The 26,391-nt window shown below is 40.9% G+C and overlaps 1 protein-coding gene across 1 annotated transcript in view; it reads right to left on the bottom strand.

The window, feature by feature from the left end:
* Positions 1–26,391, bottom strand: part of LOC132885935 (titin-like) — a 605,367-nt gene that overhangs the window by 249,203 nt on the left and 329,773 nt on the right. The window lies entirely within an intron of this gene.

The following is a 26,391-nucleotide window of genomic DNA, read 5'->3' as shown; positions in this document are numbered from 1 at the left end:
GGCCCTGCGCAGCTCACACAGCGCGCGAGTGAAGTGCACAAGCCACGATTCGGGACTGAGCCGCTGTGTGTGTGATCCCAGCGCATATCACTTACTACTTGCAAGTGGAAGAATGGCAAGCCTAAAGACAATCATAACTACACAGTGGGCAGTATTTGCATCAGTATTTGCAGTATTTTCATACTTTTATACTCTTTAATGAAAGGTGATACAAGGCGGAAGTCCGCGCCGTTTTTCAGCAGTCGCGTCACATGACCAACGCCAGCGAATCAGGAAGGTGGATGTCACAGTGACGTTGTCCAATGAGACGCCAGCTAGAGCTCAGCACAGCTTATCCGCGTATTTTGAATGTTTACACAGCACCGGATCAGACACAATCTGGATTGAATACGTGGACGCTGGCGGATTCCCGTTTCCAGGCATTTCCAGGCGGTTTAATGTAAACGGACAGTGCATCCGCGAAGAAAACGAGACAGATACGGTCTAGTGTAAACGTAGCCTAAGTAGTCCTTTAGTTGTTAGAAATTTATGAGAGACCCAGACCACTCGTTCAAAACAAACAGCGACTCACTCACAGCCGAATATACAGACTGTGCATGCGCTTTAGAGGGATGCTCACAGTCAACGGGGGAAACTGGTGTTGAATCTGCTGCCCATGTTAAATTATCTCATCTCATTATCTGTAGCCGCTTTATCCTCTTCTACAGGGTCGCAGGCAAGCTGGAGCCTATCCCAGCTGACTATGGGCGAAAGGCGGGGTACACCCTGGACAAGTCGCCAGGTCATCACAGGGCTGACACATAGACACAGACAACCATTCACACTCACATTCACACCTACGGTCAATTTAGAGTCACCAGTTAACCTAACCTGCATGTCTTTGGACTGTGGGGGAATATAGATAAGATAGATAAGGATAATATAGATAATAAAGATAATATAGATAAGATAGATAAGGAGGTCAATACAACTTCCTTAGGTACAAAGGTCAAAACCTCTCTCTCTCTCTCTCTCTCTGTGTGCACTTATAAGGGAGATCATTGCCCACTCTGCACTGTGGATAACGGTTGAAATAATCCTGACTGCATGATCGGGGAGGTAACAGTGAAATGAGCGAGCACGGGGAACACATTTACTTAATTATTTAGCTTATTATTTGCTCATTCTTTCATGTGAACGTTTGTTCATTTAATTAAAAACACGCTTGGAATAAAAATACTGCCCAAAAACATACAATGGTTTCATTAATTAATTACCACATTTTATATTTGTAATGCTTCCAGATGATACTATATATTCTCTTATTTTAAACACTTTATATTTCATTAGATTTTGGTTAAAAGCGAATGACGTGACCTTATCACCTGGATTTAGCAACTACTAATGCCTTCAGCAACGACAGTCCAATTGCCTTTCGCAACTACTAATGCCTGTATCAGGGACGCACATTACAAAGATGCTCTTCAGATTCCTTCTTACGAGTGAGTTCGGGAAAACCATGAACAGAGACAATGTTTGTTGCTGAAGAGTCTCTCAACTCACTCTTTAGCTCTAAAGGGCAACATTACTGGAAAACCCACCCCTGATCATGTGTTCTTAACAGATACAAAGATGTTAACAGGAGGCACAAGATTCTGGGGTTGTTTTGTTTGTTTGCTTTCAGAAAACTTTTCAGAAAGACAGGCCCATAAATACTTCAGGTTTAAACACTAATACAAACACAGATATGGATATTCAGAGGACCACACAGTTACAGATGATGCCATGATTTTAGACTGTTATTAAACGCAATACAAATAGCAGAGCTGTAAAACGGGTAAGAGTCCGACACAGTAAAGTACAATATAAGACCAGAGGGAAAATCCAAAAGAGTCATCAAAAGCAAAGGGTCTAAACACAGCAATGGCAATCACAAACTAAACATGGCTCTGAACTTGGTACTGTGGAAATGTATGTGCTGGTCGAATGTAATCTACAATGAGGAAGTGATCTGGAGGCGGTGTGTTCGAGCTCAGCTAATACTGAGATGATGGTGCCCTCTGGTGGTGAGGAGGCATTGCCCTGCTGTCCTGTGTCTTTGATCATTTGTTTTATTCCTTTGCAGCAATTGTAAGGCTTTCCTGTGCTCCTCATCAGTTTTGATTTTGTCTCTTGGTTTTGACCTTTACCTTTTTGCAGTGTTTATGATTATGGATTATCTGGGGTTAAACTTTTCTGTGTTATGACCCATGCTATGGACTGTGGCTTTAATTACTGGATTAATAAACAGAATTCTGAACACACATGCACTTACTGTATATCCTTATTGCATATTGCACTGATTCTTATTTACATGACTCTCTTCTCTGTTTAAGGTGAATCTCCTCCAGTCTCTCTGATCATCAATCCCAACAGAACTCAACACTTTACTTCTGACTCTCTCTCACTGAGCTGTAACTCTACTGACCAGAGTCGTTCTACTGGATGGACAGTGAGACGATACACACACAGTGAGGGAGTGTTAGATTGTTCTCCATGTAAAATCAGCCCCCTCTCCACATCCTACACTGGAGTTTACTGGTGTCACTCTGAATCTGGAGAAAACAGGAATCCTGTTAACATCACAGTGCAGGGTGAGTCTTCATGTAGTGTGTTTATTATTCAAGGAAAAGGGAAATGTTTCATTACAGAATATTCACAACTCTGAGTTTCCAACTGGGAAAAACTGTTCAAGAAGACAAAAACATCTGGATTTTTTTCTCTCAGTACATTCCCTGTAATTTCTGTAATTCTGAGTATGGATATGTTTATGCTGTTACTTTCCACACTGAGTACGAGTCCATGCTTAAAGATACCTATAATGATAATGAAGTATTTTATTGAGTATTAATCAATCAGGGATGTCACAAAGCATTTTATTTCTCTCTGTTTATGTTGATTGCTGCTGTGTGCAGTGAACTCATTGTGCTTGGTTTCTGATTAATATGTTCTGGTATTAAAACAGTGTTTGTAATCGAGAGTACAAGGTGGCAGCCTGAGTCATATCAGTGAGTTTGGTGATTAGAAATGTGCTGTGAATTTCACCTTCACTCACAAGTAAAGTGTAGACGGTGTGGAGCGAGGGGAAAGGAAGTGTACATGGCTCAGTGCCGTCATGTGTGGCAGTTTCTCTACACACTCTCTTCACTGTTCACTCTCACAGATAACTTTGTGCTGTCATAACTAATGGCACCTTATGTTTGTATACAGATTTACACATTCAATATCGATCAATGAGAGAAAATATTTATTTTGTAAATGTGGTTTTCTGTGTTGTAGATGGTGCTGTGATCCTGGAGAGTCCTGTCCATCCTGTAACTGAGGAACATCCTCTGACTCTACGCTGTTTACATCGAAACCCAAAGCCCTCAAACCTTCGAGCTGATTTCTATAAAGATGGATCAGTCCTCCAGACACAGACTACAGGAGAGATGATCATCCATAATGTCTCAAAGTCAGATGAAGGTTTCTACCACTGTAAACACCCAGAGAGAGGAGAGTCACTGAAAAGCTGGGTCTCATTCAGACGTGAGAAACCTTAAATATTCACTTTAATACAACTGTGACTTTGTGTTGAACACAGTATCTTTATATGATGTAATCTATAGGGCTTAGTTCATCGAAGTCTGTGTACAATATGCTGTTACACTTGTTCACACAGGTGTAAATTAATTTATTTTTACTGCAGATTGAACTAAAACATACAAACATTTCAAGAATAAAACATTATTCTTATTTTATTCATCGTCAGGTCCATCACGTGTAGAAGCTCCATTCTCAGTGCTCATGCTGATCTGTAGTGTCGTGACGGCCTCTCCGTATCTGCTGGCGACCATCATTCTGATGGTCAAATGTTACAGAGCTCGAGGTAAGAACTCTTTCAGTATGTTTCACCTCATGATCAGACGAACTTTGAGTAGCCGAGAACAACATTTTCACTTTCACAAAAGTAGAAATTATTTGACTCACTGTTTTCATTTTAAAAGCAAAAATCCACACTTGAGTGTTAAAGCACTTGTTCTAAAATGCACTTACAGCAAGATTTAAATGTAAGTTTGATATAAAACACAGCACATCTGTTTGAGAGTGAATTTACACGTGACAGATGCTTCAAGTGGAGTTACATTTTCACATCATTAATAAAGTACATTATTAAGAACAAATAAAAATAGTGCAGAACAGTGTTTCATACGCAGACGTCACTTTTCACTTCACTGTCATTAATAAACACCCTTTAAACTGTGTTTTTAAGATGAGATCAAATACAGTTTGGTTAATTTTTTGCCATAAACACCTGAAATAAACTATGAAATGAATTAAATGAATGTTTTAATGTCTTTCACAGCTCACACTGTTGAGAGAATTGAGAATGCAGTCATAGAGGAGTGAGCAAAGTTCATCAATAAAAAGAGGATGCATTTACTGTAAAATAATTTCATCATGTCTTCAGGGTTTTCTGAGGATTTTAAAAGAATCCTGATTTGTCATTTTCATGTTAATTTTAATAGCTGACTAAAGTCAGAGCAGTTGTTGAAAAGCCCAGTGATACTGGAGTTAAAATAAGTGAAGCTTTGTGTGTCTGCAAAATACAGGGTGTCCGCGGAGTCTAAAAAAACAAGTCTAAAAAAAAAAGTCTAAAATTACACATTTTCAATTTGAGGCCTAAAAAAGTCTAAAATACAGAGATATTTTGCACTGTTGGTCTAAAATCTCATTTGGGTAATTTAAGACCTAGGTTACGTGCAGAATTATTCTGCACGTAGAAAATCTTCCCGGAAGTTCCTTTCAGCACCTAGATGTCACCCGGGATTGGTTGGCATCTAGGTGCTGAAAGGAACTTCCGGGAAGATTTTCTAGTTTCGGTTGTGTTGCCAGATTGGGCGGTTTTAAGTGCGTTTTGGTGGGTTTTGAACATATTTTGGGCGGGAAAACGTCAGCAGTATCTGGCAACACTGCCGGCGGGAAGATTTCCTGGTTCTGGTTTACAGTGCTGATTCGGTTCGTGCAATTGCTGGTGTTGCACAGGCTACCGTGTAAGCTCTGTCAATTTCAGCGACAAATTAAAAATGGAAGCGGACAAATTGGTTCCTAAAAGAACTAGTAAGGGGTCAGTCATCTGGCATTTTTTTGGATATCGCGAGGAGGACGTGGAACAGCAAATGCCAGTTTGTAAAGTGTGCAAAAAAACCTGTCATCACGAAAGGCAGCAGCACGACAAATATGTTCCATCACCTGAAAACTCACCCGGTACAGTATGAAGAGTCTCTTAAACTCCGAACTACTTGCCCACGAGCTAAACCCCCCCCCCCCCCCCCCCGAGCTAAACAAATGACCATAGCGGCCTCGTTCTCCAAAGCCACCCCATATGAGAAAATGAGTCAGAGATGGAGAGCTATAACGGATGCAATCACTAACTTCATTGCCGAAGACATGATCCCAGTTAGTATAGTGGAAAAAACAGACTTCCAAAAATTAGTAAAAACACACTTGATCCCAAACATGAGTTGCCTGGTCGCAGACATTTTACAGAGAAGGCAATACCGGAATTATACACATCTGAGAGGCAGAGCCAGAAAACATTCAGTTCAAAAGTGTGCAAAGAGAAAAATTATGTTTTGCAGATCTCTCTCTTCTCTCCCTCAATCTCTCTCTCTATATTGTGAATGTTCCAGTGGTTCTCAGTAGTCAGGTTAATAGCTTGGAGATCTATTTTTTTAAATAATTTAATGAAAGAGCACTTTTCTTATTTAGGCTAAATGTCTCTGTGTTGAGCTTGCACTTTATTGATTTGAGCTCTGAGCAGCTCTGTATTGTGTTGCCCCTTTGTTGCAATTTTCAAGATTGTTTTTGCAGTTTGTGCCACATCTTTGTTGAATAAAAATAGTCTTATTTCAATTCAATTGTGATTAATCACTAACATGAAAATTTAAAATATGTTGTTGAAAACCACCTGTAAAGTTAACCAAGAATGTTATTTAATCTGCAGGGATTGTAGTGAAAACAGTAAAGAGTAAAAGTTAGATTTCATGGGGTCCTTTAGAGGAGATTTAAATATATCGAGATATCTATCGTATATCGTGAAATGGAGAAAATGTATCGGGATATTCATTTTTTCCCATATCGCACAGCCCTATTGTCATGGTTTGTAGCAAAATGGGCAAATGCAAGTTTAACGACTGCTGGCTTGAGCGCAATGATTTCGTAGACTGGTTAAAACGTGTACCAAACAATCCGTTTGAGGCGTACTGCACATTGTGCAAAAGAACACTCAAACTCAGCACCCTGGGTGTAAAGGCACCGGAATCGCACGCGAAAGCGGAGAAGCACCAGGCTGCCCATAAAAGTCTGCAACATTCGCATGCCATCACTCAATTTTGTTCACCGTTGTCAGGTCCAAGCACATCTCGAGACGGTGTGTCAGCTAACTCCGTGCAAACTGTAACGTTACAACACGCAGACCAGACGGAATCGAATGCCTCATCCTCAAGTGATTTGCAGGATGTCTTTGGCTCCACTGCAGCTTAGTTCCTCATTAATGCAAGAGCGCACCCTAGGGATGTAATGAGTTCATTGGTGAATGATGATAAATTTTATTTCGAAAGTAATTCAGGTTCTCCCAATTTTTTTTTTTTTTTGTGCGGCATAAGTCTTAAATTTAACCTGTTGCGGCATAAGTCTTAAATTTAACCTGTTAAAGTCTTAAATTGAACTTGTTCAAGCCTGCAGAAACCCTGAAAATAAAACAAGTTAATTGAGTGTGTAGCACGAATAAAGTGTGGGTGGAGCACAGAGGACGGCAGGACAACGTTTAGATGCAGAGAAGGATATTTATTAATCAACTTTTCAGTCGAGATGCAGCGTAAGCACACACACTGCTTCCGGTCCCAGGTCGCGCTCTCTCTGCCTCCTTAAATAGGGAGCGGTTACTGGGAAAAAACACACAAAACACAGGTTAACTACTGTCAGGTGTAGCGATTCTGCCACTCACCTTCCCTGGCTCCGCCCTCCTGTCACAGACTGGCGCTTGACCACGCCCCCGCTGCCACATACCCCCACCGCCCGACTCAGGCCGGGCACAACCGCCACAACCATCTGCGCCCCCAGCCTGTGGACCACCTTGAAGTTGAAGGGTTGGAGTTTCCAGATACCAACGGGTGATCCGCGCGTTGGCATCCTTCATGCGGTGGAGCCACTGGAGGGGCGCGTGGTCAAGTGCCGGTCTGTGACAGGAGGGCGGAGCCAGGGAAGGTGAGTGGCAGAATCGCTACACCTGACGGTAGTTAACCTGTGTTTTGTGTGTGTTTTCCCAGTAACCGCTCCCTATTTAAGGAGGCAGAGAGAGAGCGCGACCCGGGACCGGAAGCAGAGTGTGTGTATGTGGGCTTACGCTGCATCTCGACTGAAAAGTTGATTAATAAATATCCTTCTCTGCATCTAAATGTTGTCCTGCCGTGCTCCACCCACACTTTATTCGCACTACAGAGTGTTATCTGAAACATGGTGGGGAACTAACATTGTGTTTTGTGTTCTCAGTATTAGTTCTCCCACTACTGTATTTGTCCTGCTGTGTTCTATTTGTGTGAGATTAGCTCGAGATGAATTATTAGGAGTAGACTTACAATCTGTTAGATACTGTTTTGTTTGACTTTTCAGCTGTGTGAAGTTTAATTGTAGTTGTGTGAGGAGATTTGTGGATGAAATGATTTGATCAATTAAATAAATGCATCATTATCAATGCACTGAATTATTAACCTGCTAGCAATCATGTATCATCTGAAGCAATACACTGAGAAAACTCTTGTGCCTTTGCCAATATCAGCATTTTTATACAGTGATGTACTGGCATTAAAACATTTACTGAGCCAAAATAATTTCACCAAGACAATGTTTACTTTTTCAATTGCTTTTATTTCATGTTTTAAACCCCCTTCTGCTGCTTTTTCATGGTCTTATATTGTCTGTTGTCTCCTGCTGTCACACTGGAATTTCCCACATGGGATTAATAAAGTGTTCTCTTAAAAGCAGATACAGGAACTGGATCCTGCAGTATTATTCAGCGTAAGTAGAGGATCTCAGTGCAGTAAAGTTTAGGACTAAATGAGGAGTCAAAGAGAAGTGTTATTACGCTTACTGCATGTCTACACACTGCTACACTGATGTACAGGACGAACATCACACTGAAAATGTCCACAACACAGGAAATTAACATTACAGCAGCAGCAGTGATTCAGACAATCAAAGCTCCTCATGAAGTGAATTACAAGGTTTCAAGTTAAACCCTGCTAGATAACTTCCCAGTCCTGGCAGAGGAATTAAATAGTCAGGATTAGAGGTTTGTGAATCAAGCTTGTATCAAAATCAATGCTGTATATGAGCACGAACACAGTCTACACAACTGGGGAGAATTTTTGAAAGGCGTCTGCAGGGAAGACCATCCAGGGTTCTTCCCCCTGAGAGGGAATGAAATTCCGTGACTTTTCCAGGACCTCAGCCAAGAAAAACATGTACACAAATGTTTCTATTTTCTTTATCAACAATAATTATCATTCAAAATGCAATTAAAACTTTGAATTATGGAAATTAAAGATTCATACTATTTCTTTTTCTTGTGAAAATGCATATTTAATCAAATTTAGGACATTGTCTTTTGCAGCTGCTGTGGTGTGTAATTATTATATGGGCTGAACGATTTTAAGAAAAAATTGAATTGCGATTTTTCTGGCAGATATTGCGATTTCAATTTCAACCATGATTTTTTTTTCATTAAATCAAGTTTCAGTGCAAATTAATTAATACAATGAATTACATAAAGCTAATGCAAGAATGAAAACTGAGGTCAACAGATTTCAAATGTAGGCCTGTTTATTAACAATGAGTGCCTGAGGAACAAGTTATAATAACTTAAAATAAAAAGAGAGCCATCTAACGTATGCTTCTTTTACTTTTCCCATCTACAACATATCAGACATAAAAAAAAGGTTGATCAATGGCTCAGCAGCATCAAAATATTGCACTTTTGTAAAAGAATGTACATAAGCATTATAAATTATAACTAGAGCCAACAATTCCCCTGTGGGAAATTGTGAGAGTGATGCAGTGGCTGTAGCAGTCACTATTGCAGGAGCTGAGCTGTACTGTGTGAATGTATGATTTGCCCTGATGCTACAAGCCTGTGTCTCTGAGAGGGAGCAGCCCCTCCCTCCTGTGTGTGTGTGAGAGAGAGAGAGAGAGAGCAGCCCCTCCCTCCTGTCCGTGTGTGAGAGAGTGAGCAGCCCCTCCCTCCTCTGTGTGTGTGTGTGTGTGTGTGTGAGAGCGAGCAGCCCCTCCCCCACCCGCGCGCTGCGCTTAGAGACACAGACAGGGCAGTTTTTCCTCAGAGTGCTCCCCCTAAACAACGGGGATTTACACGAAAACGGAAGGAGATATTCACAAACTTCTTTCACACTGACTGCCACAAGGCTTTCCTGAACACAGAGATGTAATTTTTTTGTCTGTAGTGTAAAAAATTAGGACAATTTATTGACAAAACATGGGTCAGTTTAGGAGCACTGAGAAAAACCGCGGCTTTGACGATCCCAAAATCGTGTTGTCTGAGATCGCGATTTTCGGTCAAAAACGATAGATCGTTCAGCCCTAATTAATAAATATATATGTGTGTGAGCCAACAATCTGTATATCATGTACCACAAATAAGATTTGTAAATTAAAAATAAAAATTTTATCAAATGATAAAAATATAAATTGTAAAGTTGTACATCTGCATAAACATTATCAAACTAAAACAATAAAACAAATAATCTACTGTAATTAAGGAATATGAATCATTGAACAAACAATAAAAAATAAATATGTGCAACAACCCATTGTTTACTGGAAAATGAAAACATATCAAGCAATATTATTATACAATAATTATGAACACTTAATCTTCTGTATTTCATACATGTCAACCTATACGGATTGTCTGGAAATTATACGTATTTTAGCTCATTTCAAGGGCGTACGGGCATATAAACAAAGTCTTATGGATTTTCAGCATTTTCTGACCTAAATCCATTTTGTGTATCTTACTTGAACATCGTCAGCTGATCATCGCAAAAACATACAAAAGCTCGATTTATAGACAAAGAACAGCGTGTATGCAGGGGCAGATAACCCAGACTATGTGAAACCGGATGTTTATTCCTCAAGCCTCGTGCAGTATCGAGACTGCGAGACTTTGCTTGTTCTGGTCATGCGCACGATCTGCATTTAAATGCGCCAAACGGTCATTGTTCAAACAATTTTCTCATTGTGCAGAGCGACATTGTTTACACCTGAGAGATTTTGAATAGCGTCTGCTGAGTGAAAGAATGGGAACACCGAGAAAGAAAATGAGATATGGCGGGCGGTATCTTCCTGAATGGAAGGAGACATTTAATGGTGTCATTGTTCAGGCGAAAAATGAGGAGTACGCGCACTGCACAGTTTGTGTGCGAGATATAAAAGTTGCGGCGTCTCGAGTTTACGACGTGAGGGAACACGAGGTCCAAACTACATCAGCGAAATTTGCACCAGAAACAGAATCAGCCGCAAATGACGATGTTTGCAAAGCCTAAGACTGATGATCAACCAACAAGTGTAATATGAGCAGAAGCTATGATCTGTAATTTTATTGCTCAGCACAATTTGCCGCTAGCCATTGCGGACCACCTGACAGAACTGTTGCCGCGAATTTGCACGGACAGTACAACTGCGAAATCTATCAGCTGTAAGCGCACCAAAACAATGCAAATAATCAAAAAGAGCTTGGCCCCCGAAGCTACACTACCGATCATCCAGCACTGCCGGACGTCGCCATTTTCCTTGATGATCGACGAATCCAATGACAAAAAGACAGACAAGCGACTGGCCGTTTTGGTGCGGATCTTTGACATAAACAGAGGGGGCGAAGTCAAGAATCATAGACATGCCTGTGTGCAATATCGGCACGGGCGAGGTGATTTTCGACATGCTGGATGAAGTTCTCAGGCAAGTTATATTTACTTATTTATTAAGTTTGGTGCGATTTGAAGGCTATAAGGATTTTATGTTGATTTTATGGATTTCTTCCTCTGATACTACAGGTGGACGCCCAAAGGAGTTGACATATATGGTATTTATAGCTTATGACATTGATAAATGCCAGACTATGATTAGACAGTAAAACAAAAACTCCTCTACTGGATCAAGACTAGAATAAGACTCAGTAAATAAATGTTAAAAATAAAAAATATAGAAAAATATTAAGACTAGAATTAAACTCAGTTGACAGTAAATAAACATTGAAAATTTCCCTGACTATTCGCTGCTTTTATCAAGCGAGAGACTTGAAATGAGGAGCGATCCCCCATTTAGCAAGACGAGCACATTTTGATTCACCACACCCAAACGACTTTGCTATGGCACCATCAGGAAACATATCACAAAAAAGCTTATTTGTGCCTTCAGATGACTTATATGATGAATGAGTTGTGATGATATGCAGACACCAAATTATCTCCGCTTTTAATGTGTCATTTCGCGAAAAATAACTGTCTAATCTACCTTTGCATGTTCTGTTGTCACTGTCGGTACTCGTGGCAGACGTACTTGGCTACGGCACTGCATCACGTGGTTTAGTCAAGTTAGTGACGACCGACAGCGACGCTGATGAGGTTGTGTTTCCCGACAGGCATGTCGGGAAACACATGCAGTTCGCTATCATGGCCACCTGTTCTTGGTGTTTCTTTCCCTTTTGGTGGCTCGTGATAGCAGCCTCGCCCATGTTAGATATGTCAAACGTCTTCATGCACAATGTGCACTGTGCCTTGTGTCTGTCTCCCAGCACTCGCCACAGCCACTTCCCGTATTCTGGCTTTTGTAGCCATCGATCAGTAAACGAACAATTTCCAGGCATCACAATTAATAAAAATATATATAACTTAAAAAAAAACTACGCTAAAACTACCGAATGTTGATCGCTTATGAGCTAACGCATGATGTTTGCGGGTGGTGCCATTTTGTACAGACCTATAACACATGCATCAAATCATAGCATTGCATCTTATTTTACCAACAGATGGCATTCGCATCGCTATAAACATTGAATAGAGAGCGTGATGTCACGTGATATTTGTTTATCTGCCATCTTGGACCGCATGGCCGCGCATAGAACATGGACGTGTAATATTAATGTTCTTAATAAAATATGTATACAAATGCATAACTTGTTTATAAAGTTCTTCCTATCAGATTGTGTAAAGTACTGAAAAAGAATATGTATTATTATTTAAGGCACATAGAGGTGCAAGAAAATATTTTTTAAATTTGTTTGAATATAGAGGGCTGCCGCGTGACGTCACCGTACCGCGAGATTTTGTTAGGGCGCCATATTGGAAGACCAAGTACATACATACATACATACATACATACAAACAATACAAAACAAACTACGAACGAGAGTGAAGTGACACGATGGCTGATAATTCTGGTTATGTGAGTACATTACCAGCTGCAGAAAGAGCACGGTATGTGGAGAAACTGGCTGTGATTGATGGGTTTGACCCATATAAGACAAGACTCGGGGCAAGGGAGAATGGAAACATAAGGAGGACCGGACACCAATTCTGCCATCTGTTTGCTACCCAGACATTGTAAATATTCATATAATAATCAGTGCAGATTAAATGAAATTCTCCACTATCATGTTAAAAAAATTATAGCACTTGACCACTATTGCAATCTGTATTCATGCTGTTATGGATTTTTTTATTTCATAATTTATTTTTAATTTATTACTTATCTGTTTATATATATATATATATATATATATATATATATATATATATATATATCTTTGAATTATTTGGACATGGGGAAAAACTATATTTAAAATCCAAAGAGGGATGGAGGGAGGAAAATTAAAACAAAAGAAAGAAATGAAATATATAACAAATGTGATAAAATTAAGGATGTTTTTATTCAGTAAACATTTTAAAAAATGTTCTACAACACTCTAGCCTAGTGACTTACCAGTAACAAAATGGTCCGAACATATTCTGTACTGTTGTAGACTTGAAGTATTCAGATCCGCTCTGCATAAAGCAGCTAAATACTGTCTCCTGGCAGAAAGCTCCTTGGTTTGCTCCCCTTGTGTCTCAATCACAGCTGGTACTCTGAAGACTTCTTTTCACCTTTCCCATCAGCTTTATTAGAACACCCTAACACAGCACAAAAGTTTACCATTGTAGGTTTTTGATGAACCAAGTGCCTCGTGGGTTCACATACCGCGCGCTGCCGTTATTTCCCACTAATGACAAGTTTGTTGGTTTTCCAATATGGCGCAGGGTTTGTTTACTTCCGGTTTCGGATGACGTCAGTGCAAGGGGTCTATAGAAGCTGGACATATCTGTGACCCCTATACATTTATATCTGATATTGAATAATAATTCTGCACAGATAAAGATAGCGGTGATTTGTGATTTTTTTTTTTCAGACAAAAACCATACATATTTACAACCCTGTCATTATCTGGAACTGAGTTTAGATTTCGAACATTCTTACAATAAAACGTTCTGCATAGTCTCTTTACGATAACTGTCTTAATGCCACTTACCCGTGAGGTTATCAAGTAGACATTCTTCTTTGGAACCTTCCAGAGGTATTAGTTGGGATACCCATCCCGCAACAAAATATTTATAAGCTTCCAGGCTCTTGTAAGCTTTGAGGGCTTTGCCAGTGTAACACGATTCACGATTAACAAGAAAATTGTAAATGTCGTGGTAGGCCAGATCGGACAAATCGCCGGCACTGCAGCTCCGAATTTCCCTGAACAAGGATTGCGGCAAGTTGTATGGATCTGCAATCCCCAACCTGGAACACTTTTCCACGTAACGCTGCCTCACGTCACCTTCAAGATGCTGAACAAACTTAGACAAGTTATCGTGCAATGTAGATGGGGTATTTTCCGAATTTTCTTGGGGATTACTCCCTGGATCCATTACGCTCGCGCAAGGTAAACAATCCTGAAGCCGTCCAATATGGCAGAGTAAACACGGACGGGTCACGACTCCACATCCTCTATACCGATGGATGATCGTCGCTATGATTTTTCTATGAAAACGCGTACGTGCGCGTGTACAGAAACTTTAGATATAACCTACAATAAGGGCATTTTATTTTATTTGTTTAAGACCAATTTTCCAGAATTTTCAAGGACTCAATATGAATTTCAAGCACTTTTCCAGGCCTTTAGGGCACATTTTGAAATTCCAGGTTTTTCCAGGCCGTACGAACCCTGACCATCACACACTTCTTCCAAGGGAAAATTGTAACAAGAAAATAGTTTCATGCATATTTTGCTGTCTGAATAAACATTTACTCCCTTTTGTTACTGTCATGATGTGTAATTCTACCTCCTACCACAAGGTGTCAGTAGCGTTCCTTATTAGTGAATGGTTAACATTGTACACAGAGGAGATTTAGCACAGACATGATTCAGTGAAGACACATGTAAATATGTTCCGTGTTTAATAAAATACAAAATGCTAAACAACGTTCTTTTATTTCAAAATGAAGAACAAAACATGGTACCAGGAGTGAACAAAGTAAACTGAGTGAGGCTACGGTTCGTACAGCTGAATGCAACGCCAAGAAATCGACGATGTTTGAGTTGAAACCGCCGGAGCACCTGAAGTTGACCGGGAATGTCGACAGCAATTGGCGCACTTTTCAGCAGCAGTTTCGGCTCTACATCGAAGCAATGGGGCTGGACTCGAAACTGGACACCAGAAAGGTAGCTTTACTGCTGACTATAGCTGGGCCACAAGCCATTGAAGTATACAACACTTTCGTTTATGAGGAGGGAGAAGACCGTTTAAAGTTGGACACTGTGCTAGCCAAGTTTGAAGCTAATTGTTCTCCTAAGAAAAATGAGACATACGAGAGATATGTATTCCGTTCGAGGCTGCAACAGCCAGGAGAAAGTTTTGATAGTTTTGTCACAGACCTCAAGATAAAGGCACAGTCATGCAATTTCGGCACTCTCAAAGACTCAATGATCAGGGATCAGATCGTGTTTGGCATCGAAGATAAGAAGGTTAGGGAAAGACTGCTAAGAGAAACTGAACTGAAGCTAGAAGAAGCAGTGAAGATTTGCCATGCTAGCGAACTTGGCAAAAAGTACGTACGGACGTTCAGTGAAGCAGCAACTGGCAGTGTGAACATGAGAGAAACAGCAGATGTTGGTGCCGTGTCCAAGCTACACAACGCTCGTCAAGGAAAGGGTAGCGGACAGAAAACGGGGCAATTCCAGTGCAAACGATGCGGCACACAGCACAAGCCAAGAGAATGTCCTGCCTTCGGTAAACAATGCAGCAACTGCCAGGGCAAGAACCACTTTGCCAAACAGTGTTTTTCAAATAGAAAAGAGAAACAGAAAGGAAAATCAGTGAATGTCGTGGAAGATCCGGATTCAGATGACACATTCTTTGTTGGCATGGTGAACTGTGAAAAAGAACCAAAAGCACAGATAAACGCTGTTAAAGCAGACAAATGGATAGCACCGCTGCAAATAAATGGGACTATAAATCACACTGAAGCTGGACACTGGCGCAAAAACAAACTTAATCAGTATGTCAGATGTGAAGGCAATGAGAGAAAAAACAAAAATACAGAAGAAAACACTCGCACTGAAAGACTACAATGGACAGAGCATCGAGTGCTTAGGCACATGCAAGCTGAAAGTTACAGTCAAGGATCAAGTGCATCACCTGCTCTTCTCAGTTGTTCCTGAAGGACTTGATTCACTGCTGGGGGACAAAGCCTGCGAAAGTCTGGAGCTTGTGAAAAGAGTGTATCGGATCAATACCAGCGTAACTGACGCACCTGACTCTGCTGACGCGATTGTGCAGAACTTCTCCGATGTCTTCAGAGGTTTTGGTGTGCTGCCATTCACATACAAAATTCAGCTGAAAGACAACGCACAGCCAGTTGTACATGCCGCAAGAAGAGTTCCACTGGCACTCAGGGACAGCTTGAAAAATGAACTGGAGCGGATGACAGCGCTTGGTGTGATAAAGAAGGTAGAAGAACCGACAGAGTGGGTCAATTCCATGGTCTGTGTGAAGAAAAAGAGTGGAGAGTTGAGGATATGCATGGATCTGAAAGACCTCAATGAAAACATCAAGCGTGAACACTATCAAATACCCAAGTGAGAGATCACCAGCGAGATGGCAGGCGCCAGATACTTCTCCAAACTTGATGCGTCACAAGGTTTCTGGCAACTTAGGCTGGATGAGAGCAGTACCAAGCTGTGTACGTTCAATACACCCTTTGGATGATATTGCTTTCAGAGGCTGCCCTTTGGAATTATATCCGCCTCTGAGATCTTTCATAGGGCAATGGAACACATAATCGAAGGCCTGGATGGAGTAAGAGCCTATGTGGATGACAATCATATGGGGGTCCACAATCCAGCAGCACAATCAGAGACTGACCAATGTCCTAGAGCAAATACAGAAGAATAGATTAAAGCTCAACAAAAACAAATGCCAGTTCGCTGCTCAAGAGATCATATTCCTGGGAGACAAGCTCTCAGCTCAGGGCATACAGCCAGATGAGGAAAAGCTCAACGCCATACTGAACATGCCGAAACCCACAGACAAAGCAGGCGTCCTACGCATCATGGGAATGGTAAACTTCATCGGGAAATTCATACTCAACCTCTCAGCAAAGACAACTTGCCTGCGTGAACTCCTCCACAAAGACAACAACTTTGACTGGACAGTCAACCATGAGCGCGAGTGGCAAAAGCTCAAAGATGCACTCACTGCCACACCTGTGCTGACATTCTTTGACCCAACCAAGAGAATCAAGATGTCTACAGATGCTTCGAAAGATGGAATCGGTGCAGTACTACTACAAGCTGAAGGTGAGCCCTGGAAACCTGTAGCATATGCATCCAGGTCTATGACAGAGACTGAGTGCAAGTACGCACAAATTGAGAAAGAGTGTCTCGGATTAGTGTTTGGCCTTGAGAAGTTTCACAGCTACATATATGGCCTACCCACCTTCACTGTAGAGACTGACCATCATCCACTCGTAGCAATCATGAAGAAGAACTTAAATGAAATGTCACCAAGGATACAGCACATGATGATGAAGATGCAGAGGTATGACATTGAACTCATCTACACACCTGGCAAACACCTCATTCTTGCTGATGCAGTCAAGAGCACCTGTAAAGGGTTGTGCGAGCACGACCGAAGAGGATGTCCAGGTGCACATCAACATGGTGTCTGCAACGCTTCCTGTGTCCGACACCAAGACCAGGCAGATCATCAATGAGACAGCGAGAGATCCAGAACTACAGCGCGTGATGGAGAACATGTGGAATGGATGGGCTGCAGGATCATGTCCACAGTTCTACCACGTCAGAGGTGAGCTGAGTGTAGTCCATGGACTTTTGTTAAAACAAAACAGAATAGTCATTCCAAGTATGCTCAGACAAGAGCTACTGCAGAGAATTCATGAAGGACACCTAGGTGTCGAAAAATGTAAAAGAAGGGCGAGAGAGACGGTGTTCTGGCCTGGACTTAAAGACATTGACAACATAAGCAGATGCGAGACATGCCAGAAATATAGAAACAATCAAACAAAAGAACCAATGACTATAAGTGATGTGCCAACAGCACCGTGGCACAAAGTGGGAATGGACTTGTTCCACCTGAAAGGAAAGGACTACTTAGTAGTCATTGACTATTTCTCAGATTACCCCGAGATGGCATTACTCTCAAGTACATCGTCCAACTGTGTCATTACACATGCCAAATCCATCTTCGCCAGACATGGCATTCCACATACAGTAATGAGTGACAATGGACCATGCTTCAGTAGCAAAGAGTGGCAAGACTTCGCAAAAGTCTATGATTTCAAGCATGTCACATCTAGCCCTCTGTATGCACAGTCTAATGGCAAAGCTGAGAAAGGCGTTCACATCCTCAAGCAGCTGTTGAAGAAGGCTTCAGATAGTGACTCCGATCCTTACCTGGCTCTACTGAGCTACAGAGCATCACCTCTGGAGTGTGGGCTGTCACCTGCTGAGCTGCTGATGAAAAGAAAGCTCTGAACAACACTTCCAACCTGTTCAAAGCAAAAGAAACACCTTAAGCTGGAACAAAAGTTGAAACATCAGAAAATGAAACAAAAGACTTTCTATAACAGAGCAGCAAAGCAGCTTCCACCATTGTCCAGGGATGACACAGTCAGGATTGAAAGTCCTGAAGGATGGACGACAAAAGCCACTGTTCTTCAAGAGGTCGCTCCACAATCCTACACCGTGAGAACGCCAGAAGGACAGATCATCAGACGAAATCGGTGCAGTCTCCTGAAGACACCAGTGACACCAGAGACTATTCCAGACCAAGAGCTCAGTCAAGTACAAGCTGAATCTGAGTCCAACTCTACACACACACACACACACACACACACACACTGCAACACAGACACACACACTGAAAATCTAACCAATGCATTTATTCCAGGTGAAACGGCGACAAGAAGATCCACAAGAACAATCAAGAAACCTGAAAGACTTGACCTGTAAAAAAAAAAAAAAGAAGAGTTAATGAGCTTTGTTATATGTTGTGGGTTATGGTTACATTAATGCTCAAGTTAGTCACAGTAATTTGCCATTGTGATTTACAGTAGCTGAGCACTGAGAAATGAGTTATGCAAGTTAAATGAAAAGTTATCTAAAGTAAATGGTTAAAAAAAACCTGACACCTGTAATGCATTTAATTTGGTGAGTATCTACTTTAAAGAAAGGGGGATGTCATGATGTGTAATTCTACCTCCTACCACAAGGTGTCAGTAGCGTTCCTTATTAGTGAATGGTTAACATTGTACACAGAGGAGATTTAGCACAGACATGATTCAGTGAAGATGCATGTAAATATGTTCCGTGTTTAATAAAATACAAAATGCTAAACAACGTTCTTTTATTTCAAAATGAACAAAACAGTTACTGGAAGAGGTCATACTACACCACCAGCAGAGGGCAACAGCAGCATACAGAGAGACCATTCAGGAGAACTCAGTTACCCAGAATTCTCCAGGTTGATAATCCTGGATTGCCTGCACCTGCCAGGCAGGATACTTAAAGCCAGCCTTTCACACAGCCATCTGTCATGCCTTTGTAGAGAGGTGACTGGTATGGTATATCAGGCCTTTGCCAAAGGAAAGGTGAAAATGGAAATAAAATAAATAAAAAAAAACATTTGAAAAGGAACTGAAAGGAAAGGCAGGAAGAAAGCAGAGGAAAGAAGGGACTAGAAATAATTAATGCTTGGCCAGGAAAGAAAAAAAGACCAATTTATAATTCTGCGTCAAATCCTAGCTTGATGCGCACCTCTCCAGAAATCTAGCAACATAGTGCGTTAATGTAGGCCGCAACAACTGTGATTAGTCAGTCTGCTTTGTAGCATCACATTTCTGACGACTCATTCTTTTCTGCAAATATCAGAAAACTTTTTATATTATTGCATGAATATAAAGTGTGAGGCTCTATAATGACTGTAGCTCATTATAATGGCCAGTTTAATCCTGCATCACAACCTGTGGATTTAAAGACCGTAGCGCTATTTTCGTACCTCATTCCTGAGTGTGCAGTGGCAGGGCTCGAAATTAGCTTTTTTTCTTTGTGTCCCCCAGTGGTCCCGAATTCTGTGTTGTATTGTCCCAAATGGAAGCAATAGTGTCCCCATTTTTTTCCTCTCTGAAATAACCAGTGGTTAATATCATATGAAGTTACTATTATATTTGTAACTATGCCATTTTGAACCCTTTATATCATTTTTACAATAAGTCACAAGACACAAGCGACACATGTCCTATACATCATCTACTTCAAAATTACAGTTATTGCATTTTCAGTTTATTAAACTTTGGCGATCTCACTGTATGAATAGATACCCATTTATTTAAAGGGCCCAACTAGCTCATTCAGAAAATGTTTCAACTCATTACATCTGCAGTACACTTTAGTTGAAAATAAGACCCCTTTTATGTTCATTTCATCTACTTATACCTTGAATATCTGTTGGCACTTATAAGGCCAACTTATAATTTTCACCATTACCGTTATCCATAGCCCTGTGATGACCTGGCGACTTGTCCAGGGTGTACCCCACCTTTTGCCCGTAGTCAGCTGGGATAGGCTCCAGCTTGCCTGCGACCCTGTAGAACAGGATAAAGCGGCTACAGATAATGAGATGAGACCGTTATCCATTTTTATGAACTTTCCGTTACCCATTTTTATGAACTTTCGCTGCCAAAACGCGGGTGCAAATGTTAACAACATCAACATAGTGCCAGGTCCGAGCCTAGTTGTGCTGCTGACTGACTAAACTTTCTGAACTAGAAAGACACCAAGAAAACTCACTTATTCTGTTGAAAGGTATCTTCCGTCAATATCATCCACATCATTCCTGTTGTATTTTATAACGTGTCTAACAGTGTTCATTAAGTTAATTCAGTTGCTAGCGTTGCCTGCAGACTAGGTGATGACATTTTGGATCCTGAAGGTCCCGGAGACGTTATGTCTGGGCTTTCAGTTTCTTCCCCGCGGTCGGTCCGCTTCAACCACTTAAGCATTTTTGTTCTGGCAAGAGTCGGCGCAGCGTGTGCGGTAGCAATTCCATTCCAAGTCCATATAATGCGGACTCCGGCCGAAGATTCTAGAACAGAATGCGCTGCTCTGTAGCCTACGGATGCAGGTGCATCGAAAGTGTAACTACTATGTATTTTTCTCTGTTAACGTTTTAAAATTAAAATTGACAAATTAGGTGAATGTCTACGTATGTGTTATGGCTTTGTAAATAATATTAATGTAGAACTTTTTTTCTAGATCTATTTTTTTCCATTGTCCCGGGATTGTCCCAGATATGATAATTTTGTGTCCCGATGACATTTTTTATGGTCCCCGGGACGTCGGGACACCGTTAGTTTCGAGCGCTGTGCAGTGGGACTTTCATTTCAAGCTGCTCATAGTGCTGAATACAGACGTGTTAAAGCACTTCAGGAATACTTTTAGTGAGAATTCACTTGGTTTATCGTTGAATAATATATGTTGAAGTAAAATAAGGAAATTTGTTTCAAAACAACATTGTGTCTTATTTTCTGTTTATTATTCCTACAGTGAAAAATGAATAATTTTGAGTGATGGCTCCTTAGATACAGAACTCAACACAAGGATCGGGCAAGCTTCCAGTGTCTTTAATTCCTTGAATAACATCTGGCATCATTCCAGGATCTCTATCGACACCAAGGTTAAGATTTTCGAAGGTGGTATCCTGCCTATCATTCTGTATGGCTGTCAGACTTGGGCTCTGAAACAGTGGCAACAGGACCGTCTTGAGGCTTTCCAGAATTCATGTCTCCGACGAATTTTACGACTTAGCTGGTATGACTTCACGCCTAACAGCGAGCTGACAGTAAAGACTCGTTGCCTACAGCTAAGCCTGAGGATCGCCTTACTTCGTTTATGTTATCTGGGACACGTAGCACGCATGGACAGTGCAAGAATACCCAGGTACCTGCTCAGCTGGAGACCATCCCATGAGACACGCTCTGTGGGTCATCCTCGTGGATCCATAACCCGCTTGTTAGAAGAGGATGTTAAATCCCTTCTTGGCGAGGACCAAGATCTTCTTACAGCGTGCCAGCAGATAGAAAAGTCTGGAGAAATTTCCTAAACCTCTTTATACGCGAACAGGCAGACTCTGGGTGACCCAGAGTGACCTTACCAAGTACAAGTAAGTAAGAAATATGGAGCTCATGTAACCCAGTGACAATAAAGGGTTAAAAATGTTAATGACGTATTAATATAATGTTCCTGTTTTCTGTGTCGAACAATAAGAGATGATCAGCCATATAGTTTTACTGTTTTCTCACCTGACCCAACAGAGAGATGATCAGCCACTCAGAGCATATAGTTGGTCAGGTCCTCCCTTAATTGAACATGATTGACAGGTCATGAGGCATCTGCGTGATCAGATTTGTGTGAGAGACAGAGAGATGATGTGCTTGTGATGAGAAAGTTAAAAGTAAAGGTTTTGAAAAAAACAAACAAACACATATTTACAAGCTGACTAGTCAAAACAGCAGATCACTGACATGTGTCGAGGTGACCTGGAGTTTGGAAAGTCCTGTTTTTCCCTCTCCATCCATTTCAGTAAACTAGTAATATTTTGCTAATTGTGTGCGTGGCCCTGTACGACCTGCATGTAACTGAGTTCAGTGGAAGCAGGGCCCAGAGCCAAAGTTACTGATTTCTGAGGTGGTTTGAAGCAGTAATATTAATGCTAGATATAGTTACAGTTAATAGTACAAAACGTGAGGGAGATATTAAATTGCTGTGTCGTCTATTATAATCTTGAGAATGTAAATGTTTGAAAAAAGTCAAATCTCAGTATTCAAATCAAATCAAGTTTATTTGTATAGCGCTTTTAACAATAAACATTGTCGCAAAGCAGCTTTACAGAATTTGAATGACTTAAAACATGAGCTAATTTTATCCCTAATCTATCCCCAATGAGCAAGCCTGTCGCGACGGTGGCAAGGAAAAACTCCCTCAGACGACATGAAGAAACCTCGAGAGGAACCAGACTCAAAAGGGAACCCATCCTCATTTGGGCAACAACAGACAGCCTGACTATAATATTAACAGTTTTAACAGGTATAACCCTCAACTGTCCTCATGGGGCCGTCCTTCACAGGAGCAGTGTGATAAAACTCCGACCAGACACAGACCAGTATTAACATTTTACTGTGGAAAGTGTTATTAGGGATACATCAGTTGTGAAATGCTTGATCAATACCTGTTAAAACTGTTAATATTATAGTCAGGCTGTCTGTTGTTGCCCAAATGAGGATGGGTTCCCTTTTGAGTCTGGTTCCTCTCGAGGTTTCTTCATGTTGTCTGAGGGAGTTTTTCCTTGCCACCGTCGCCACAGGCTTGCTCATTGGGGATTTAAAATAATAATTTGACCGATATGAATGTTTGGCCGACACCGGTGTGCATCCCTAGCTGTTAATACTAAAAGGTACCTTCACCATACCTGTCAACCCTCCCGTTTTTCCCAGGAAACTCCCTTATTTTGACTTATTTCCCGCTGTCTTCCCGTTTTTTTTTTTTTATTTTCCCGAAAATATCCCATATTTTCACATTATATAAAAGTCCCGTATTTTCACAATATAAAAAAGTAGGTAGGTCCAGAATTCATGACGCGCCTCTGACAGGAGTTTACAGCAGGAAGTCGGGCCATGAATTCACGTCCCCGCCCTCTCCAGAGGGCTAAAGAAAGCATTAAAAACACCTCAGGCATCAGTAATTACATAACTACGTCCGGAGGTGAGGCTGAACAAAGTGATTAGGTCTGAGGTGAAGATGGCGATGCTAATAGCTAAGAAAAACATTAGCCTCTCTTTCTTTGATGATTTCAACAAGTGCGTGGCTGGAATGTTCCCAGACTCTTCCATCGCAAAGAAATTTTCCATGGGGAAAACGAAAGCCTCCCAAATAATCAAAGGCAAGCTACACATGTTTACATTAAGTATGCCCTGGCTAAGACCTCATAAATAGCCTAGTGTAAACTAATTGGTGTATTAACTGTTTTATCCACTCATTGTCTATTTTATTTTCTATCTGAAACTTACCCATTTTAAAATCATTCTTGGTTTAATATCTATTATATTACTATCTATCTATCTATCTATCGTTCCGAGGCCATGACTATGGTAAAACCATAATAAAATTGCAATGGAATTGAATTTATTGACTGGTTATATAATGACCTTTCTTATTTTAACACAAGATACGTATTTTAGCCCTTAATTTGGGAAATAACTGGTACCACTGAAAGCAAATAAAAATAAATGTATAGTTTATTCACAAATGAACTCTATAAACCATAAGCATATTGAGTTTGGGTCTTGGCTATCACCAACATGCACCAGAGTACAGGAAATCACAAATACTAGATAGAAAATTGCCCCCCATTCAACTACACACCCACTTTTGGTGAAGGGTATGACTTTCCGAAATTTTCCCTTATTTTGAGTTAAAAATCTGGGAAATATCCCTTTTTTTTCAAACCTCAAAGTTGACAGGTATGACCTTCACCAGTGAGCACTGCAAATATCAGCAGAGCCATACCGTATGGAACATGTAATCTGACATGTAAACTACCAATTCTGTGTAATATTTGAGTGAGGTAAAGCTTAATGCTACTGTCACAGTAGCTATGCTATTAGTTTTGTTTAATACTATAGTGTACAAGTGTATGCTAGTGTTAGAGTATTGATTTAGATACTGATGGAGAAGGATATAATACACTTTAATACAAACTTTAATACACACTTTAAAAAGATGTCAGAACAAGTGAACCAAGGAGAGAAAGATGAAGTGAAAACCAGGAAGAGAGAGTTTTGACAGAGGAAGAAAAGGAAAATGTAGTGCCTCTCTAGGGTGTACTGACTAATGTGAGAGGTGGCTAACCTGTGTTCTTTAAAATATTTATCTATCTAGCTTGGGGCTTCACTTATCAACTTATTTGTGTCAGCCTAATGCGTGTATGACTACTCTTTTTAAATAGTTTAGTTTGACAGACTTATGTCCAAACCATACAAGACAGATAAAAAAAGAACTATAAAAAAACCCCAAAATATATCACATACAGACATTTCAGCCAGTGCGCCCTCAGTCTGGATGTGTAACGGGAACAGCTCACTAGGGGATCTGAAAGTGCAACCATGATGCTGTTGGTGGATTCATCCAGACGACGCAAACTTAATCAAGTGTCTTAAAAGCACCTGAAGTGTGTTCACTCCAACTGACACAAACATCTGACTAGCACTCCCTCCTTTGGGAGTCTTGAGTAGGATTTTCATTGCATTATTGTAGGCAACTTGTAACCTCTGCATGCTGGATTTTCTATAAACTGACCACAAATGGGCAGTGTAAAGTGGTGTACAATATCCCAGCAAACAAGCCCATACGGGGCCCGTGTGGGCTTTCCTCGGGCAGTGTGGGCTAGGGCCAGCCCTAACCTAGCCCACACAGGGCCAGCGAGGGCTTGCCCACGTCAGAACCCCAGCCACGGGCTAGCTGTGGGCTGCCCGCAATTACCCGATTGCCCCAGGAATACCACTACTGGCCCAATGCGGGCTAGCCCATTTGGGCCCATATGTCGTTTCTTAATTGGGCCGATGCGGGCTTTCTGTGGGCAGCCCACAGGCGAATCGTTTGTGACGCCATTGTTTACATTTTGACACATTCCATCACAGACAAGAAGCAGAATACAGACTGACTTATGATTTTATATAGCATAGCAGCTACATCGATTGTTTTGCAAGTTTAACTATGTCGACTGTTCACTGTTGCTGTGTGGTTTGGTATACACCCCTCCTGACATCAACAACCTTCAGACAACGATTAGAGCGGTATTCACAAACAGCCTGATTATGGCCGCTATGCAACACAAAGGCACCCAGACAATTCAGTAAGCCTCATTAAATCAATTTCCAAGTAAAACCAGTGATGGCTTTCTGAAATAAAATACTTACATTTGCTTCAACTGATAATACCACAGCAAGAATTTCAGCACTATAGGACATTGCACACTAGGCTACGCGGTTTCTTCAAGTAGTCCTAGCTGAAGAAATGTAGTCCTAATCCCTATAACCATTGATGCCGATGTATAACATATTCTCACCCTTTAACGGTGTCTTCGCTCCTTTCTTGCAACCAGAACCCGTGAATGCCTCCCATTTATTTCTTTCCATAGAACAGACTGATATCTATAGAAAAAATGTCACCAAACTAAGTCATACTAATTGCAATTTGTTTCACCTTACTGGTAGCGTAATAGGCATCATTTGTGGACGTGAATGGGCTACAGGTTAACCCTTTTGGTGGCTATCAATATATCACCTTGGTAAATTATTGCCGTGTTTAGTAGTGTGCAAGTAGGCTTTTATCTCTGAGCTACGTCATCAAATGGTTCAAACATTTTCAAACTCATAATAATGAACCAAAATGACGTGTTTAGACAGTACCAATAAAATCCATTTTAGATGAAGATTTGAATGGAGTGAAATTAAATCACATGACTTCACCACACTAATGGTCATCTTCCAGAATATAAAAAGCATTGTCATTAAACTTACATTTTCAGGTGAGTGAATAAGCCTTTTCAGACTGCCTTAAAGTGTCTGAAATTTCCATACCTGTAAACCTTGCTTTGATGCTACCCACTATTTCAGTTTTTCTACTTAAAATAATTTCAAATAACCTCTTGAAGGTACAACACAATA

Source organism: Neoarius graeffei, chromosome 1, assembly GCF_027579695.1.
Source record: "Neoarius graeffei isolate fNeoGra1 chromosome 1, fNeoGra1.pri, whole genome shotgun sequence".
Taxonomy (NCBI): Eukaryota; Metazoa; Chordata; class Actinopteri; order Siluriformes; family Ariidae; genus Neoarius; species Neoarius graeffei.
This window is presented reverse-complemented; position numbering and strand designations above follow the sequence as displayed.